A 21,117-nucleotide genomic window follows, 5' to 3' on the forward strand; every position below is an offset into this window, starting at 1 on the left:
AGCACAGTAGTAGTCTTTACTCCTGCAAAGTTCTTCTCAGGTCCAGTAGTGTACCGTCTTGTTAAGGTCAGAGCTCCAGTACTTATACCCAAATGTGCCGTTGAAGTAGCATTGACTTCAAAGCAGGCCCTTGAAGTACACAAACACTGCCTATTCAGGTGTAAGTGGGAAAGGAACAAGGGAACCCTACTCAGGGGGAGCCTGGGTATGCAAGCTAGCGAGGGAACAATGGCTCCTGTGGGCTGATAAGTGATATTCTGAAAGAGAAATGCACAATGGCAATACACAGGGTCAAGGTAATGTCAGAAAGGAAACTAACCATATACATCAAGAAAGAAGTCAATTTATGAAATAGTTTATATACGAAATAAGGAAGTAAAACAATACATATAAAAGGTTACAAGGTGAAAAATATTCTGTACAACAGCTAAATAGTAAATAATAGTGTATGGTGTCCCAGTGAAAAAACAATTGAACCTAAGCAAAGGAGTGGCAATTGAGGTGACATATGTACAAGGTTTCAATTTTTAGAACATTGCAGCGACCATGCGAAATATAACTCTGTGGTCTACAGTAATCTATCTAAGCAAAGGAGTGACAATTGAGGTGACATATGTACAAGGGTTAATTTTTTAGAACATTTTGGTGACCATGCGAAATATAACACTGTGGTCTACAGTAATCTATCCAATCATAGGTACTGTGTTTATGGTTCGCCTTTTTGAACTGTCGACGGCGTTTCAACCCAATTTGGATATTGGGTCTCCTCAGGACCTAGCAATGGTGGGACACCTACAAGGAAATAGGAGGATACTATCAGCGTGTGGCCAATGTGGGATACTGCCGACATGTCAGCATCAGGTCTGCATGTCAAAATACCTGAAGGAGGGCCTTTGCTTCAAGGTGGTAGAAGGAGTGGCACCATGAATATTAGTGAAAAAAGAGAACTCACAGGGAACCCGGCCGAGTGCTGTGAAAATAATGGCAAAATTACTTGGTATTAAGTAAGGCAAACATGTGCGCATGGTGGGTCAGGTATAGAGGAATTCTGAAAGAGGGTAAACCTTACCCCATGTAAGGGTAATGAAGGACAGGCAGGAGAGTGGGAGAAGCCGCCAAGAAGCTCGGCAGGACGTTAGACACTGCAGTAGAGCGGTAGATGATACGTAGGGCTCTCTGGGGGAAGAAAATTGTGTTAGTGGAATTGGGTGTTTAAAGAAACAACTTGCTGTGATGGTAAAAAGCAAGGATGCTTACCGGTGAGCGAGGGTTAATGCACTGTGTACGAGAGGTGGTGATTAATCAATCAAGGCGCTGAGGGTAGGGGAGGTGCTGCTACTGCTCGAAGAACCAGGTCTTGAGGAGTCTTCTGAAGGCGAGTAGGTCTTGGGTGTGACGTATGTGGGTAGGGAGGGTGTTCCAGGTCTTGGCGGCAAGGTAGGAGAAGGATCTGCCACCGGAGGTCGTTCGTTGGATGCGGGGGACAGCGGCGAGGGCGAGGCTGGCAAGGCGGAGCTGGCGGGTGGGGGTGTAGAAGTTGAATCTGCTGTTAAGGTAGGCTGGTCGGGCGTTGTGGAGTGCTTTGTGTGCATGGGTGAGGAGCGTGAAGGTGATCCTCTTGTCGACGGGGAGCCAGTGTAGGTCTCTCAGGTGGGGGGTGATATGGCTGCGGCGGGGGACGTTGACGAGCAGTCGGTTGGAGGCGTTTTGGATGCGTTGTAGTCGTCGTAGGTGTTTGGCTGGGATTCCTACATAGAGTGCGTTGCCATAGCCCAGTCTTCTGCTGACGAGGGCTTGTGTCACCGTTCTTCTTGTTTTGGTCGGGATCCACTTGTAGATCCTGCAGAGCATGCAAAGGGTGTTTTAGCAGGAGGAGGAGATGGCGTTGACCTGTTTAGCCATGGAGAGGGAGGAGTCGAGGATGAATCCTAGGTTGCGTGCATGGTCGGTGGGTGTTGGTGCTGTGCCCAGTGTGGTCGGCCACCAGGAGTCGTCCCAGGCTGAGGGGGTGGGTCCAAGGATGAGTACCTCCGTCTTGTCCGAGTTCAGCTTCAGACGGTTGCTCTTCATCCAGTTGGCGACGGCCTTCATTCCCTCGTGGAGGTTGGTTTTGGCGGTTTGTGGGTCCTTGGTGAGGGAGAGGATGAGCTGAGTTTTGTCAGTGTAGGAGATAATGTTGAGGTCATAATGGTGGGCCTCTTGTGTGAGGGGGCCATGTAGATGTTGAACAGCGTCGAGCTGAGGGATGAGCCCTGGGGGACGCCGCAGATGATGTCAGTGGCTTCGGATCGGAATGGGTGGGAGGCGGACGCTCTGGATTCTGCCGGAGAGGAAGGACGTGGTCCAGTCAAGGGCCTTCTCTTGGATTCCGGCTTCTAGGATGCGTGTCTTTAGAGTACGATGGCAGACCGTGTCGAAGGCGGCCGACAGGTCCAGGAGGATGAGGGCTGATGTTCGCCGTTGGCTACTTGACGCCTAATGTCGTCTGTGGCGGCGATGAGGGCTGTCTCGGTGCTGTGGTTTCGTCTGAATCCGGACTGGGACAGGTCCAAATGTTGTTGTCTTCCAGGTGGCGGGCCAATTTCCTGTTGATGATTTTCTCTATGACTTTTGCCAGGAATGGGAGCAGGGAGATGAGCCAGAAGTTCTTGAGGTCCTTGGGGTCCGCCTTGGGCTACTTGGGGAGGGCGTTGATTTTGGCGTGCTTCCAGGTGTTCGGGAATGTCGCTATTTCGAAGGAGATGTTGATGACCTTCCGTAGTTGGGGTGCGATGGCTGTGTCTGCTTTGTTGAATACGTGGTGTGGGCACGGGTCTGACGGAGATACTGAGTGGATGGAGTTCATAACCTTGCGTGTCTCGTCGTCATTGACGTTGGACCAGGAGGTCAGGCAGATGGCACTGGTGGTGTTCACAGGGGAGGTGGAGTCTGGCGTAGTCGGGTGGTTGTGGTGTTGAAGCTGTTGTTGATGTCAGCGATCTTGCAGTGGAAGAAGATGGCTAGTGAGTCGCACAGTTCTTGTGAGGGTGGGATGTTGTTGGCGTTTGGCGCTGGGGTTGGAGAGTTCCTTTACGATGCTGAAGAGCTCTTTGCTGTTGTGTGCGTTGTTGTCCAAGCGGTCTTTGAAGGAGGATCGCTTGGCTAATCTGATGAGGTGGTGATGTCTACGGGTGGCGTCCTTGTGGGCTGCGTGGTTGTCCGGTGTGCATTCATGGAGCCATAGTTTCTCCAGTTTCCGGCATTTCCGTTTGGAGGTTTGGAGCTCGTTGGTGAACCAGGTGGCTCTCTTGCTGGCGTGGCTGTTGGAGGGTTTCTTGAGGGTGTTGGTGTAGTCGTTGATCCTCTATCTGAAGTTGCGGGCTGTGGCGTCTGGGTTTGTGGGGTTGGTGGGTGGGTTCTGGGCGAGGGTGGTGGTCAGCCGGTCTTCGGTGACTTTGCTCCAGCAGCGGCGAGGCAGCTGTTGGGTGCGGTGGTGCGTGGATGGTTTCTTGAAGGTAAAATGAATGCAGTGGTGGTCGGTCCAGTGAAGTTCAGTGGTGTGGTTGAAGGCGACGTGGGTGCCTGTGGATAAGACGGGGTCCAGCGTGTGGCCATCGGTGTGGGTGGGTGCGGTGATGAGTTGTTTGAGGCCGAGATTGGCAAGCTTGTCGATCAGGGTGGCGGAGTTGGCGTATTTGTTGTTCTCAAGGTGGAAGTTCAGGTCCCCGAGGAGGATGTAGTCCGTGGAGGTGAGTGTGTGGGTGTGGGTGCTGGCGAGGTTGGCGATGGAGTCGCTGAACTGAGCCCGTGGTCCGGGGGTTCTGTAGATGAGTGTTCCTCTGAGGGTGGTATTGGGGTCGGTGTGAATCCGGAAGTGTAAGTGTTCAGGGGTGTTGAGGGTGTCGTCTGCATGGATGGCGACCTTGAGGGTGGACTTGTGGACCATGGCTATTTCTCCTCCAGTTCCGTTGGCGCGATCCCTGTGGGTGATCTTGTCGCCGTTCCGGATGGCTATGGCGATGTCGGGCACCGAGGAGTCGTTACACCAGGTCTCGGTCAGGAAGGCCAGGTCTGGGGCGGAGGTGTCGAGCAGATCCCAGAGCTCGACGGCGTGTTTGCGTGCGGAGCGGGTGTTGAGGAGTATGCAGCGGAGGTGGTTGGGTCCAGTCCTTGGGGGTTTGGTGGTTCTGTCGCAGGTGAAGCTGCAGGTGCGGCAGGAGAAGGGTCCGTGGGTCCGTTTCGGGGTGGCCTGGAAGCAGGTGTGGTTTCGGCCGGTGTTGAGTGCGTGGTGGCGTACGCGGGGTCCAGGGGTTCTGGCGCTGGGCGCAGTCCAGGCACGGACGGGCGCAGACGGGCTTGGCATAGGCGCTGCGTGGCTGCGCAGCTACCGCCATCTTAAAGGGATCTGGGAGGGAGGAGCAGCTGGGAGGAGGGAGGCGGGAGGCGAGCGAATGGGCGAGGGGGGGCGGGTCGCAGGGGCAGCAGCAGCGGGAAAAGAGAGAGCAGTGGGCACGGGGGGAGGAAAACAGCGCCCAGGGATAGGTAGGAAAACCAACCAAGGGTGCAGGGCACAGAGCTGGTGGAGCTGCAGCGGGGGGGGGGAGTGACCTACCTGGCAAGGTCAAGGGTCTGATGGTATGAATTTCGGCTGGCCCGGTAATGACTTAGTATAATCCGAGGCGTAGTGCGTGCTGCGGAAAATAAATTGACGCTTAGTAATACGTAGGAGGATGCGCGTGTAACAACGTCTAAATGTTGCACACTTTTGTGAACTGTACCTGGATAAGCAGTAGAAGCCCCCGCAGCGCTATTGAAGACTTCAACTCCTTCAAGTTGAAGAAAAAGACAGACAAAGTCAGTAAAGACAATAAAAACTTCACAAAAGAAAAGGCTTTCCCCTACTTAAGAGAGGATTATTACAGCACAATTGGAGCACAGAACAGACAGAACACTTGGGGCAATTTCAGGAGGAACCAGCCGGTCACTTTTTTCCGTGTCCTCAGGAGACTCAAGCGACTCAGACGCCCAACCAGGACTGAGCCGCTCAGACAACCCCCAGGTCAGCCTTTTTTAGACCGAGGAGGGAAGAGGAAGTCAAAACATGGTACCAGTACGCAGGGAAACGCTAGACATGGAACTAGCTCTACCAATGGGCCCCCGGCCATATTAGGCCAAGAGTACACCAGAATAGACAGTATCCCTATTTTTAATTTATCACAACATGTCTTGTCTTCATCTGCTTATAGTATCCTCTTATTTCCTTGTTGGTGTCCCACCATTGCTAGGTCCTGAGGAGACCCAATATCCAAATTGGGTCGAAACGCTGTCGACAGTTCGAAAAGGCGAACCATAAACACAGTACCTATGATTGGATAGATTACTGTAGACCACAGTGTTATATTTCGCATGGTCACCAAAATGTTCTAAAAAATGAACCCTTGTACATATGTCACCTCAATTGTCACTCCTTTGCTTAGGTTCAATTGTTCTTTCACTGGGACACCATACACTACTGTTGTACAGAATATTTTTCACCTTGTAACCTTTTATATGTATTGTTTTACTACCTTATTTTGTATATATACAATTTCATAAATCGACTTAGTTCTTGATGTATATGGTTCGTTTCCTTTCTGACATTACCTTGACCCTGTGTATTGCCGTCGTGCATTTCTCTATCAGAATATCACTGATCACCCCACAGGAGCCCCTATTCAGGTGTAAGTGTCAGCTCCCCCCTTTCTTCCTGCCCAGGGAGAACTATCAGAATGCAGATGAATGCAGATGAGTTCTTGGTCACACCCATTCTTCCTGTCTTTATGGCTGTGCAGAGGGAATGCACAAAGTGTAGCTGTCACTCACCCAGAGGTGTTTTGGAGATCGGCTGCAAGGCACACTGAGCAGTAAGAGCAGAAAAATGTACACTTTCTAAAAGTGGCATTTCTAAATCAGTAATGTTAAATCCAACTTTACCATCAAAGAGGATTTATCATTACTATTTCATAGATATGAAACATGATGTAGGTATTCCGTTCTAATCATGAATTAAAGTTTATCAGTGTTTTTAAGGAATTCCCAATGCTAGCCTATGACAGGAGTAGGGCTCACTGGAGTGAAGAAGGAATTTAGCTGTTTGTCACTGCCAGAACATGTCAAACTTGAAAGTACGTGTCCTACCTTTTACATTTTACTTACACAGCATCCTGCCCTAAGGGATACCTTGGGCCTACCTTAGGGGTGACTTACGTGTAATTAAAAGGGAGATTAAAATTTGACAAGTGTTTTTAAATTCCACGTTGAAGTGGTAGTAAACTGCACACCCTGGTCTTGCAATGGCAGGCCTGAGACAGGTTTGAAAGGCAACTTGTGTGGCTGGCTCAACCAGTGCTACAGGACCACTAGTAGCATTTAGGTTACAGGCCTTGGGTATATGGTATACCACTTTATTAGGGACTTGCAAGTAAATTAAATATGTCAGTTGGATATTCACCAATGTCACAGTGTTTAAAGGAGAAGCACTTGCACTTTAGCACTGGTCATAAAGGGCACAGAGTTCTAAGGCCAATAAAAAGGTGATAAGAAAAAGAGAAGGAAGGCAAAAAGTTTGAGGTGACCCTTCGGAAAGGTTCATTTTCCTACAGTGATATAAAATGTTTGAGATATTGCTGATATTTATCCTATTATGACGGGTGTAATTACTGTGATAATTACCATTGTTCTGATTCATAAGATTTATGTATGAATATTGCATAATAAATAACCCTTTATTGTAAAATACCAACAACTGTATGTGTCTACTGGTCCAGGGGCAGGGAGGGGATTACACAATACATTATACAATACTCCTCCTGCAGATGATAGAGTCTCTAGCAGAGTTTTCTGACTCCTAAAAGTCCTTAGGTTTTGTGGTGAGGAGTAAGAGGCACATGCCTGTTTCTTTTCTTTGAAGACGGGAAGCTACCTAACATTCCTCATACAGCTTAGGAGCTTTACCAGTGTATGCCCCTGCCCACAAGGAGCGGTGCTCATAACAGTGAATTATAATTGCTATGTTTTGTAATACTTATTCTGATGGTGCACCTGCCACTAGTATGACCATTTCATGGATTTCTTCGGAGCAGCAAGCAAGCATTAGTAAAACCAATAGGTCTCAATCAGGACACATGACAAAGACAGATTTGCTTTGCGAGGCTGCCATCTTGGACTGATTTTTCATAAAGGAATACAAAAGTCATTCAAGATGTCTGCTTTATGACAGACATCCTACAATATTTTTTCTTTTGATTTAAAAAATGCATGGAGGGGCATCTTGAAATCGTTAAAAAAATGGAATGGACAGAGAGAAGAAAAAAGTAGTCCCTCATACACAGAAATGCAGTGTCTGGCATCAGTAGTGGAAGGATATTGAGACTGAAATACTCTAGAACAATGGAAGGGAACTGACAAAGGCAAAAAAGCCATCGGATTTTGAGCAAGGTGTGAACAAGACATACTCAATTACGTATTACAAATTTAAGAAATTGAGTTATTAGTTGAGTGGACTGGAAGCCTCACCCAAATAATAAACACTGGCCTTGTCTCGGTAAACCACAAAAGTCACTGAGTAAACATTTGCTTAACCTTCTGGTAGCTTGGCACAAAAGCAATCAAGCTTAACTTAGAAGCAATTTGTAAAGAATGTATGCAGTACTCAAAGAGTAATAAAGTGAAATCACAACACAAGAAAAATCCCAAATCAAATTAAAAGAACTGAATACAATTTAATAAATTAAACTATATCAGAACAGCAAAAATCCTCAGTGGAACCTGAGATTAAATCTTCAACAGTTTCATAAAAAATAGGGCCAAGAAGCAGAATGTGCCAACTATGGTATCTGGTCATGTTCGACAGGGACAAAGTCGCTAGTGCAGGTGAATGCAACGGAGCTTAGGCCACGAGCTGTATGGAATTCATCCTGCTGGGAGTTGTACCTACTGCCCTTGGTGTGAGGTCTATGCGACACTTTGTGAGGCTTCCGTTTCTCTGCATTGGTTCCGATAAAGCTTTCACCTGCACTGCGAGGATTTGAGGGGGTTAGCCTTGCTTTGTTCTGGATTTGTAGAAACCTTTAGTTAGGGAGCGAGGAGTGCTTTCCGATGCCTATTGGGGGTCAGGACTCACTCCAGGAGAGGCCAACAGAAGGGCTCAGGTAAGTCTAGTTTCAGATCCACGCAATTTAGATGGATAGGGTAACATTTGGTAAATAAAATAACACCAAAATGACAAAAATGCATCTAATAAGTAGAACCTGAGTTATCATTCTTTTAAAAATAGTATCAAAAAGCAAAAAGTGCCACTCACGGTTATTTGATCTCGCTGGACTGAGATAATGTCACAAATTCAGGGGGCCTGCGATGGAGCATTGGTAGGACACATAGACCAGATACATCCCGCTGAAGATTTTACCTTCATGTCCAGGTGCACCGGAGGGGCTGCAGGTGGAGTTAAGCACTGGAGGAAGCTACAATGAGATCGGTGTCAGCAAGAGGAGCAGGTTGGCTGTCACAGACAGTTGCTTTTGTGGTGTCAAGAGCCGGTGTTCTCTGGAGCTTCATGTTAGCAGTCAAAAGGTACTGTAGCTGCTGATGCAGATTGTTGTGGCTGATGCGTACAGCAGTCGCCGCTAGCATCAGCGGGCATCCCATACGGTTGTAGTTTGCTCAAAGAGTCAGTTTGCAGCCATGAAGATCCCAAAGCTGCTGGATTTGCATATGGGGTTCAGGAGGAGTACACAGCCAAGTGTCCATGACAAGGTGGGAACCTCTTGCGGATCAGCAATTACTCCAACAGATACTAGCAGAGGCCACCATCAGAACTCTGCAGGTCCAGTTGGTTCTGGTCAGCAATGCAATTGCATGGATTGCCTCTGGAAGCTTGTTGTGTTCCTGCAGCTCAAAAAGGAGGTCAGCCAACTGACTCATGGAGTCACTTCTTGGACACCTCGGTTCAAGGCAATTAGGTCCAGTATTCCTGTGCCAGACAGCAGGGCAGTCCTTCTTCTGAATCTTCTACAGATAAAGGAGTTCTCTGAAGAGAGGCTCTGATGGTGGCATATTTATACCTAGTGCCAGCCTTTGTGTGGGTGTAATTCCCTGGCCTACTCCCAAATTGGTTCTGGTAAGTTTTTCCCCTTCTCCTGGGTTTGTCTTCACAATGTCAAGGGGGATAAAGGCAAGAGCAAGCGTCGTGTCAGATTGCTTTAAGTATGCTGCAGTCAGGATACTTTGAAGTGTAATTGATTAATATTATTATTATTTAGCTTATAAAGCGCCTGGTTATTCCAAATCAGAGTGTCCCCGCGCTACAACACCAACAGATCCCTAACAACTGACCAAGCTAGCAGCCTAAATAATGCCACTGACCTCCAGACTGTCAAAAGAGAAACTACTTTCGTCCTCCATACGAATGTTGAAACAGCCAGGTTTTTAATTTTTCCCTAAACAGAGTTTCCTATGCACACATCCATAGATCCACATGGCATGTCTTAGCCACCAGGAAGTCAAAGGATCTCCCTCCTGCTCGAGCCTTACATACCCTGGACACAGTCACTTTGGCTGTGCCCAACGATCTCAGGCTACGAGCAGGTTGATACGTAGTCATAGGAGGGAGCAAAAATCTCGGCCCCTTTTGATGGAGAATCCTATGTCCAAAGCATAGGGCCTTAAAAGTAACCCTAGCCTGTATAGGGAGCCAATGGAGTTTCATCAAGGCTTCCCCTACTGATGCCAGCCTGGGGATATTCAGAATCAGCCGAGCTGCTGCATTCTGAACATTCTGCAAGATATTCAAGTTCCTGGCAGTCACCCCTAAATACATAATGTTACAATAGTTAAGGGGTGAAGTAACAAGAGCCTGTACAATAGTTCATTTAGCATCAAATGCAGGGCACAACTCCTCTCCAGCCATCGTGCAAGGAAAACCCACCCTTTCTACACACAGGCCTCTTTTGTCACATGTCAGGAAGGAATACACAACATACCTCAGGAGAGCCATTCATGGTCACGTGATCCAAGACACTGGCAGAAATACACATTTGGTTTATGCAGAAAAAATTCCAACTTTCTAAAAGTGGTATCCCCACAATAGTAAGTTAAAATCTGATGTTACCATTAAAGAGGGTTTTGATTACAATTCAAATGAGTAGAACATGATTTTTTCTATCTATTCCCATACCAAAGTTATCAATTATTAAGTGTAATAGGTCAATAGGAGCGATAGCTTTATACAGTGTAAAATTACTTTTAGGAGACTTTCACTGACAGGACAGGTAAAACGTAAGTACATGTGTCCTACTTTAGGACCTACATTAGGGGTGGCCTGTAAGCTTTAAAAAGGAAGGTTTAGGCCTGGTTAAAGGCTCATTTTGCCAGGCCAAAATGGCAATTTAAAACTGCACCATAGCCTGCATTGACAGGCCTTAAGCATGTTTTGCAGGGCTACTTTAGTTTGTTTCACAATGAGAGCTGCAGCCCAGTAATAAAACATATTTAAAGGCCTTTGGTACCTGTAGTACCCTATACTAGATACTTATAAGGAAATTGATTGTGCCAGTTAGGTATATACCAATATCACAACGTTTTAGGGAGAGAGCACATGCACTTCACCACTGGTTAGCAGGAGAAAAGTGCCCAGAGTCCTAAGGCCAAGTCCATAAGAAAATAGGGGCTTGGGTAAAAAGTCAAGAGGAATACCACTGGCATGGGTTTCTTGCATGGCCCATTGTATTTTCCCTATATCCGCCTAACTGTACATGTTGTAGGCTTCATTTTCCTTTGCACAACTTACTATATAAACAAGCTGGCCTTTGTGCCACATTGTACTTTCATACGGAACTTGCATAATGTTTCGATTTCTGTTCTTTTCCTGGGATTTAATCTGAGCACCAACGACAAGGGCAAACAACAATGTCCCTTGTTATTCTTTCTGGCCAGGCACTAGCACCTAGACATAACAAGAATGCAGCTGTTGTTTATGCTCATACACATTCTATCATATAGGTGAGTACTTTAGCCACAAAGACACACATGGAACAACAGTTCTGAGACAAGAGCATTGCGTCCGCTTAGATGTAGAGCATCCATCTGTGTATGCGGAGATAAGGGGTCTGTCGGCTTAGGTCACTCTGTCCTATAAAATGATAGCTCTTTACATGGTATATGGATTAATAACCATGCTGACACTATTTTTATTATGCATTTGTTTTCTAACTGTGGCACGCATACTGCATTTCGAGCACAATAGATGGAATAAACATTCTAAACTTTCTTTGTGTCTCCTGGTTATCATTTTGTGGACAAGTATGAGTGAGAGAGCGAAAAGGTGTATCCCGTTACTGCGATTCCTGAGAGGGTCGAGATAGTTGTGTTCTGGGCGTGCCAATTCAATTGTTTCTCTGGTAAGTTTAGAAGGGCAAGTGAGGCACCATAACTATTCTGACCCGGACTCATGGACACTCAGGTGACTCAGTCCCTACATACTGATATTCTATGGTGCCAAGCATAGTCCTGTTCCAGAGCAGAATTCCTGCACACCACCCCAAGATATCAGGTCTAATAGAATAGAATTGGTCTGTTGCCAACAAACTGCTAATGTTGTCTGTAAGCAAGACCTAAAGATAAGCCTCTTTCCATCACTCTGGATTGCAATCATTTGAAAAACAATTAGGCTTATGTAAATTAACTCAAATACGATATGCATCTTGTCCTTGGCCCATTGTATATCATGTCAACAAGTGAGTGCACTTTAACGTCATCTGATGTTTGTTGACAGTTTTCTCGATGACCTTCGCCTGGAATGGAAGCAGGGAGATGGGCCAGAAGTTCTTGAGGTCCTTGGGGTCTGCTTTGGGCTTCTTGAGCAGGGCGTTGATCTCGGCATGCTTCCAGCTTTCCGGGAAGGTCACGGTCTCGCAGGAGATGGGGGCCCGGGTATGACGGGGAGCTGGAGTGGATGGTGCTCATGATTTTGATGGTGTTGTCGTCGTTGATGTTGGTCCAGGTGAGAAAGCGGTCGCTGTGGGGCTGCCCTTGTGGTATGCGGTGTCGTTGGCTGTAGTGGCTAGCGATCTGCTGTGTGGAGCAGAGATTCCCGGAATCACTGGGCAACCCGTAGCTGACTTGTTGAAAGTTGTTTGTTCCCGGGATTGGTTTCCCTGACTGAAAGCACCGTGTGAGAGTGGTCCACACTGACGTACTACATCCTTTGCAAGAATTGCTCCTGTGTTTTTAACCTCGAAGGATGCCGCCCGATTTGGTCTATCGCTGTTTTTTTATCACCCTGTCCTGAGGAGGCCAGAGTTGTTGGAAGGCCGAAACGTGACCGCGTCAACACTTTCCACTAGGAGGAGTCTGATTTAGGCCTGATATTAAAGTGAAATTATTCCTTTTTACACATTCCTCATATTTAGGTTCTATATCTGTTGCTTTGAACCAATTGTGTTTGACTACCTCGAAGTGTACTTCCTAGAATTAATAGGAGGACACTTAACTTTTGCTTTAATAAATTTGTCCGGGTGAAGATGGATTTGTTTGTGACTATGTATTGCATGTATTATTATTGTGTATTTTCTCCTTTGTTGCTGTATATAGTTGTGTACACATGTATGTATATTTGTGTATAATGTAAACTTGATATCTATTGAAATCATTGAAAAATTTTCTCCTGTGATTATGTTAATTAAAATGTATATTCACATTTTCCATTAGTCGTGATGGTATGTTCATTGATAAAACGGTAGATAAGTGGACTAGTGCCACCAATATAGGAGAATTAGCAGTCCCCTATTGTTGAATTTTTCCAGATATTTTTTCCTCCTTTCCCATTTTTCTTAGTTTGCTTGCGTTGGCTTTAGTGGAGGCCTGGTTGTGGAAGCTATCGTGGATGTCTGTGATTTTGTGGTGGAAAAAGGAGGCCAGTGAGTCGCACAGGTCTTGCGAAGGTGGGGTGTCTTTGGTGCTGGTGCTGGGGTTGGAGAGTTCCTTCACAATGTTGAAGAGCTCTTTGCTGTTGTGTGCGTTGTTGTTGAGGCGGTCCTTGACGGAGGTCTTTTTGGCGGCTCTGATGAGGTGATGATGTTGGCATATGGTGTTCTTGTGGACAGCTTGGTTCTCTGGTGTCTGTACGTGGCGCCATTTCTTCTCCAGCTTTCGGCAGTTTTGCTTGGAGGTCTGATGGTCGCGGTGAACCAGCCGCAGTCTTGTTGGTGCGGCTGTTGGAGGGATTCTTGATTGGGGCGAGGGTGTTGGCGCAGTCTTCGATCCAGCATCTGAGGTTGCTGGTGGCGGCGTCTGGGTCGTTGTGGTCTGTGGGTGGGCTTCGAACGAGGGTGGTGTGCAGCTGGTCTTCGGTGATTTTGCTCCAGCAGCGGCGGGGGATCCGTTGGGTGCGGTGGTGTGTGATGGGTTTCAGGAAGGTGAAGTGGATGCAGCGATGATTGGTCCAGTGGAGTTCGGTGGTGTGGCTGAAGGAGACGTGGGGCCTTGCGGAGAAGATGGGATCAAGTGTGTGTCTGGCGGAGTGGGTGGGAGTCACGACGAGCTGTTTGAGTTCGAGGTTGGCAACGTTGTCGAGCAGGGTGGTGGAGTTGGTGTTGTTGTTTTTCTCGAGGTGGAAGTTCAGGTCCCCGACGAGGATGTAGTCCAAGGACGCAAGGGCGTGCGTGCTGACGACATCGGCGATGGGGTCGCTGAACTGTGGCCGGGGTCTGGGGTCCTGTAGATCAGAGTTCCTCTCAGGGTGGTGTTGGGATCAGTGTGGATCTGGATTTGTAGGTGTTCGGCGGTGTTGAGGGTGTCATCGTAGTTGGTCAAGACCTTGAGGGTGGACTTGTGAAGGATGGTGATTCCACCTCCTACTCCGTTGGTGCTATCTCTGCGGGTGACCATGTAGCCGTCTGGGATGGCTATGGCGATGTCGGGTGCCGAGGGGTCGTTCATCCAGGTCTCTGTCAGGAAGGAGATGTCCGGTGGAGGACGTGTCAAGCAGGTCCCAGAGTTCGATGGCGTGTTTACGTGCGGAGCGGATGTTCTAGAGTATGCATCTGAATTGGTTGCGTCCTGTCCTGGTGGGTAGATTGGCGGGTCTGTCGCTGGTGAAGCTGCAGTTCCGACAGGAGAAAGGTCCTTGGGTGCACTTCGGTGCGGCCTCGAAGTAGGAGTGTGCTCGTCCGGTGTTGAGTGCGTGGAGGGTGCTGTCATCGTAGCAGGGTCGGGGGTTGTGGTGCTTGTGGGGGCCAGGGGTTCTGGCGCTGGGCGCGGTCCAGGCGTGGACTGGCGCAGACATGCTTGCCTAAGGCGTGGCCGCACAGCGGCCGCTATAAGAAGGGGAGGTGGGAGGGAGGAGCAGCTGGAAGGGGGGAGCTGACGAATGGGAGCGGGGGGTTGGGGACGCAGGGGACGCAGCGGTGGGAAAGCGGGATCGGCGAAGGAACGGAGGCAAAAACGGGAACAACAAGCAGGGGGAATCAAAGGAGGAAGAAAAACAAGCACACAAATAAACAGTACAGAGCAGGCAACAACAGTAAAAACAACAGTAAAAACAGGCAAAAAGCAAACCTAAGGCCTACCACTGGCCACCAGGGATGAGGTGCAGGTGGTAGCCTGCGGGTGGAGGTGTGCCTCGAACTAACAGCAGCAGCTGGGCTCAAGACACGGGCACAATCAGGTGGAGATGTGCTGCATTGGGAGCGACCTGCCTGGAACCAGGGTCAAGGGAAACAACTCCCATAAATATTATAATAGCATCTTTGCTGTGTTGGGGTAAAAGTAAAGATGATTCCACTGCATGCCAAAAAGCCATTCAAAACCATTACTTCTGTGAGTAATGTGACAGCAGTCCCACTATAAAACTCTTCTACCCCTACCTCACTTCCTATCATGTCACTCTAATGCAGAATTTAAGACGGTAACAGTAATTTGAGTTTTCTATGTTCAGTGACTGCCCATTTTTAAAAGAGAAAGGGGACGAATAATTACTTTTGCTCCTCTTCTGTAACCGCCTAAACACGTTTTCTGATTTTTATTTATGTCTGATGAGGGGTATTTTTGCTTGGGATTACCTCACAAAAGTATGGAATGGGTCAAGTAAGGTGTAGCTGGTTCCAGTACTCACGACCTTTTCTCCCTCCCTACTTTCTCATTTGCCTAGTTTGAAGGGCTTGTAACGTACAGGAAGTGATGGAGAGGTACAAGAGTTTTAAGGGTGGGCACCTTTTGTGGTAATAGAAAGTGAAAACATGCTTTGGAATAGGTGAACAGGTGGCAGTAATGCTGTCATATTACTCACAGAAGTAACTACTATGATGAGTATGGAAGAATCGAAGTAATGAAGATTAACTATATGTAATCCAAACAATTTTTGCTATCCCCTCACTATTTTTATGGCATCTTCTTAAAAGCATGATGTTTGGATCTCATTGTCGAAGGTGGCTACAAGCATTATATAGATGTTTCATGACTCAGCTGTCAAACATTCGTCTCAGTTTGAACAAATTGGGATCACACGAGACACCAGGCAGGGATGTCGCATTTTCAAGCTATTGTTTAAAAGTTATTTGGAATAACTTAGAAAAAGATTATATTGGCATTTGTGAAAGCAGCCCCTAAAGTAAGCACAACTTTGATATTCAAGTTCGCTACCTATGCATCCACACATTACAGAGCCCAACTTGATTGGATCAATATAAGAATCCTCCTGTCAACCTAAGGAGAAAATAATCCTTTTGCTTTAAAGAACTCTGGGCCTGATTATGAACTTTCCAGTTTGTGAGTCTCTAATTGCAATTTTTTAGACTTGCAAAATGAAATGCACTAATGTGTCTCAGACAAATTGGCGATTCTTAAATGGGTCGCAAGTGACGTGCCTTATCAATATTCATGAAGCAGGTTGCAATTTGTGACCCGTTGGGTGTAGGGAATAACACAGGGATGGTGGCCTTCTGGGGGCAGCATACCACCATGTCTGTTAAATAAGGCAACTTTTTTTTCCAAATGCAGCCGGTTTTTCCTAAAGGAAAAAATGCTGGTGCCCCCATTCCCAACAACCCCTTCCCTTTCAATCTGCGAATGGCTTAACAACCAACTTGAAGTTGGTGGTAACTGCGAATGTTTTGCAACCACATTCCCGGTCACAAAACAACCCTACATACCAGTGCAACTTGCTATTAGGAAGGGATGCCCTTAACACGCCTTTTTCGAATAGCGACTTGCAAACCCTATTTTGCGAGCCGGTAATAGTTTACTGACTCGCAAAATTGAGTTGGTACATGTCAAAAAGTATTTTACCAGTCGCAAAGAGCCCAATGGGCTGTTAGAGACCAGTAAAATGCTTTGTACATCTGGCCCTCTCTGCTTTACAGGACCGGATGGCTCTTAGATTAATCCAATCGAGCTGGGCTGTATAGTTTATGTAAAGTCTGTGTGCGAGGAGGTTTAGTCTATGCTCTACAGCACCTCTTCCGTTGATTAAGGATACCTATGCATCCATACACACTATAGTAGTCATTTTGGAATGTTTTTTTCCTCCAGGTTTGGCCACTAGTGCATGTGCATGTTTGCTTAAATACACTGGACATCTTGTGATTATGTTTTATTTTATATTGCATTTTATCATTTATTTACCATACCAAGATGTGGACAGTTATTTGGAAACCGTAAATTAAGAAATAAAATATGCCTCGCAAATATGTATAAATGAGTTGCTTGGTGCTAGTGGCTCTTGAAAAATCAATTGTTTTTAAAATGAAAAAGAGCCGGGCGGGCGGTGAAGGGGATGGAGAACGATGGATGAGTTGGGAAGCAAGCGGCCTGGCAGCATTGTTGCAGCTGATAACCCATCAGAGAAGGAAATTAAAAAGAACTTTGAAAAAAACAAAAATCAATGAAGTGAGGGAGAAAGTGGTGGGGTCAAATATATATATATATATATATATGTGAAATAAAGAGCTCGTTATTCTGCAACAAGTTGGCCTGGACATTCCTTTTTTACCAAATTGTGGATGCAAGTTTGGAGATATATATATATATATATATATATATATATATATATATATATATATATATATATATATATATTACCTACTGGCGGTCGCCAGTAGGTATATATAGTTAGGATTTTTTCTCTATGGGATTTTTGAAAATTCTATGTCTAATAACTTTGGCGTTTGTGGACGGAATTGGCTGAAATTTTCAGGAAAATGGCACATTTTGTTTCTGAGCAGCCCTTGAAAATTTGGGGGGGGGGTTCGTCAAGGGGGGGCCGAGAAAAAAGGGGGGTCCCAAAACGTGTTTTTAACATTGAGTTTTCCATAGGGCGGTTGGCCTCACTTTTAGCCCGAACGGCTGAATGGATTTGCACGAAACTTGGCAAAATTGTAGGGACTGGTAGCCCGATGTGCCTTTGCTAGGTCTCAATATATGTGCTCCAGTGGATTTTGAGAAATTAACGTTCAAAAAAAGATATAAATCTGTAACAGCGGACCGGGCAGCGCTCCGGTTCGCGGACTTTTCGCGGTACGGAGCTTTGTGAAGCGAAGCTGATTGGTTCTCCGGCGTCTGTGAACATTCCAAACAGTCCGTAGCGGCCGCCATCTTGTCTCTCGGTAGGATCGAGAGACAAGAGGAGGCCAAAGCGAAGGGGCAAATGACCATAAGGGGGCATAGTAGATCCTCGCTGACCCCCTAGGTTTGATGTGGAGGTTTTAAAAGGGTCCCGCGGGGCAAAAAAAATAATAATAATAATAATCGAACGGCTGAATGGATTTGCACGAAACTTGGTAAAATATTAGGGACTGGTAGCCCGATGTGCCTTTGCTAGGTCTCAATATATGTGCTCCAGTGGATTTTGAGAAATTAACGTTCAAAAAAAGATATATATCTGTAACAGCGCTCCGCTTCGCGTAACGGAGGTTTGCGAAGCTGATTGGTTCTCCGGCGTCTGTAAACATTGCAAACAGTCCGTAGCGGCCGCCATCTTGTCTCTCGGTAGGATCGAGAGACAAGAGGAGGCCAAAGCGAAGGGGCAAATGACCATAAGGGGGCATAGTAGATCCTCCTTGACCTCTTAGGTTTGATGTGGAGGTTTTAAAAGGGCCCCGCGGGGCAAAAAAAAAATATAATAATAATAATCGAACGGCTGAATGGATTTGCACGAAACTTGGCAAAATTGTAGGGACTGGTAGCTCGATGTGCCTTTGCTAGGTCTCAATATATGTGCTTCAGTGGATTTTGAGAAATTAACGTTCAAAAACAAGATATATATCTGTAACAGCGCTCCGCTTCGCGGAGATAAAATTATATCTGTATTACCTAGCTGTTGCTAACACCAGTTAGCGACGGCTAGTAGGAGATAGCGACCATCTTGGGCCCCACTTTGCATGTGAGTGATATTTATCACTAATGACATGCAAAGTGGGCATGCCAAGATGTTAGCGACTGGAAACAGTCGCTAACATCGCTATCTCCTATTATCAACTTTTGGAAATATTCGCGATAAGCGCGAATATCTCCAAAAGCTAGCACCTGCCCTGAGCAGTTCTTAGCCATGTTATCCAATGGGAGGTGGATAACATGGCTAAGAGCATTAGCTCGGTAATGCATGAATATCGCTGAGTTTTCAGCGATATTAATGCATTGCGGTCGTTTTTTATCGTATTTGCGATAAACCTTGATAATAGCAAGGTTTATCTGCGATAATTTCTGACGATGCTTAGCGGTAAAAAAATCGTTGCTAAGCATCGTGAGGGATAAATATCGCTTAACTTTGGTAATATGCCCCAACGTCTGTTAACGTTCGATTCGAAGGAAATCAGGAAGTGTTGAAAAACATTGTCTGCGCCATCTTGTCTTTTTTCAAATGCCACACTTTTGTCGTGCACGGCAGCCATTTTAGATGCCTTGACCAGACCCACTCTGTGCACGCTGTCGATCCTTAGCATGGCTCCCCACCCTCGCAAGCATCTCCCCCAGGCAGTGGTCACCCCCGCTCTCTGTCTTATGCATGGGTAATAAACCTCCCCCCATCTGCGCTGCTCTTCCCTGAGAATCACACCCTGTGCCCGCCCGACACCTCCCTTTCGCCCTATTCACTACCGCACCCTCTGACACACCTTTTCCTCTGTGTCCGATTGTCCAGGCCGGTCCTAGGGTATCAGCTAGCCCTGCAGATGTAGTTTATGGCCCCAGCTGTAAAGAATCACCCCTCTTCAAAGGAGTTATAGTAGATCAAGGCCCACACTCGATGAGATCCGTCACAGCAGACGCGTTCCTTTTATCTGAAAACCATCCTCTATTGTGATTGGGGAGGGGACCGAGCCTGAAGCGGAAGATTCCAGGGATGACTCTTTGTACATCAAAGTTTTTACAATTATGTGTCACATTAAAAATATATAGCACTCCGACAAAGTAGTAAGATTATAAAACTTTAATAACTTATAAATATATACAAGAAAACAAAAACAGTAATAACATATAAACATTTTTAGGGAAAAACAACGAAGTAGCGGTCGGCTGTGCGAATAGTCCCAACGCAGCACAACGTCCAGATTTCCGGCGTGGGGCGTCGCGGGGGGTGGGTCATCAGTAGCAAACTGTTGTGCGAATAGTTCCAAGGCAGCAGAACGATGGCACCAAGGTGATGTCCAGTAAGTTGCCGCACTGGTTTTGGTATCCTACAATGCTGCTCCGAATAACGGCGTGGGGCGCCCCGGGGGAGGCGGCGTGAACGGGCCTCTCCAGGTGGAGTGTCATCTGTTGTAGTGGGGCGCCCCTTTACCGTTTCAGTTGCCATTCCGTCCGTTTTTGGTCCACTGTGTCAAAAGCCGCAATTCAGCTGAGTTGCGCCCACTCTTGCGGTGCAGCGATAGGCGGCTGTCACAGGACTCTCAAAATGGCGGCAGGCTGTTTCCTTTTTGAGCCTGGTCCACTGAAATGGCCCTGGGACACCTTGGAAATCGGACGCTTGTCTGCTAGGTCTTGGACCCCATTCTCGAAAGCGTCCCCTCCGCCTTGAGGATTCATCAAAAGTTTTGGGGGCCCCCGACTCCTGTAGGCTTCTGGTGGGGAGCGGTTGCCATGATTGCTCGCGGAATGACCACGACAGAGCTACGAGATGGTGGTGCTCTCATGCTGACGCCAGCTTCAGTCTGAAACATCCAGAAACAAGGTGGGGCTTTCATCGTTTGGGAAAAAAAAAAGTTTTCATCCAATGAAAAGTGTTGTTTTTAGGTCATATGATCAAGCCTTCCATCATTAGGAAACCAAAAGTAAAATGAACCAATGAAAAGTTTTATAAACAAGTCACATGACCTGTTATGCGGCATAGGGTATAAAATGCGGAGAAAATACGTTGGCACGTGAGGCGGCGTCAGTAGCGGACCGATGTGCGAATAGGCCGAAGGCAATACAACGCGCCAAGATCCGGATGGCACCGAGGTGGTGTCCAGCAAGTTGCAGCACTGGTGTGGCCATCCTACAATGCTGAAAGTCGGCGTGGGGCGCCCCGTTGGCCTGTGAGTTTGCGTCAGTAGCGGACCGATGTGCGAATAGGCCGAAGGCAGCACAACGCGCCAAGATCCGGATGGCACCGAGGTGGTGTCTAGTAAGTTGCCGCACTGGTGTGGCCATCCTACAATGTTGAAAGTCGGCGTGGGGCGCCCCGTTGGCCTGTGAGATGGCGGCAGTAGCGGACCGATGTGCGAATGGGGCCAAAGGCAGCGCAACAATATTTTCGGAATAGAAGACACCACAAGGCGCTGAGATGCCAAGATCCGGATGGCACCGAGGTGGTGTCTAGCAAGTTGTGGCACTGGTGTGGCCATCCTACAATGGTAAAAGTCGGCGTGGGGCGCCCTGTTGGCCTGTGAGATGGTGTCAGTAGCGGACTGATGTGCGAATGGGGCCAAAGGCAGCGCAACAATATTTTCTGACTGACACCACAAGGCGCTGAGATGCCAAGATCCGGATGGCACCGAGGTGATGTCTAGCAAGTTGCTGTACTGGTGTGGCCATCCTACAATGGTAAAAGTCGGCGTGGGGCGCCCTGTTGGCCTGTGAGATGGTGTCAGTTGCGGACCGATGTGCGAATGGGGCCAAAGGCAGCGCAAC

This window comes from Lissotriton helveticus, chromosome 4_1, assembly GCF_964261635.1.
Source record: "Lissotriton helveticus chromosome 4_1, aLisHel1.1, whole genome shotgun sequence".
Classification (NCBI taxonomy): Eukaryota; Metazoa; Chordata; class Amphibia; order Caudata; family Salamandridae; genus Lissotriton; species Lissotriton helveticus.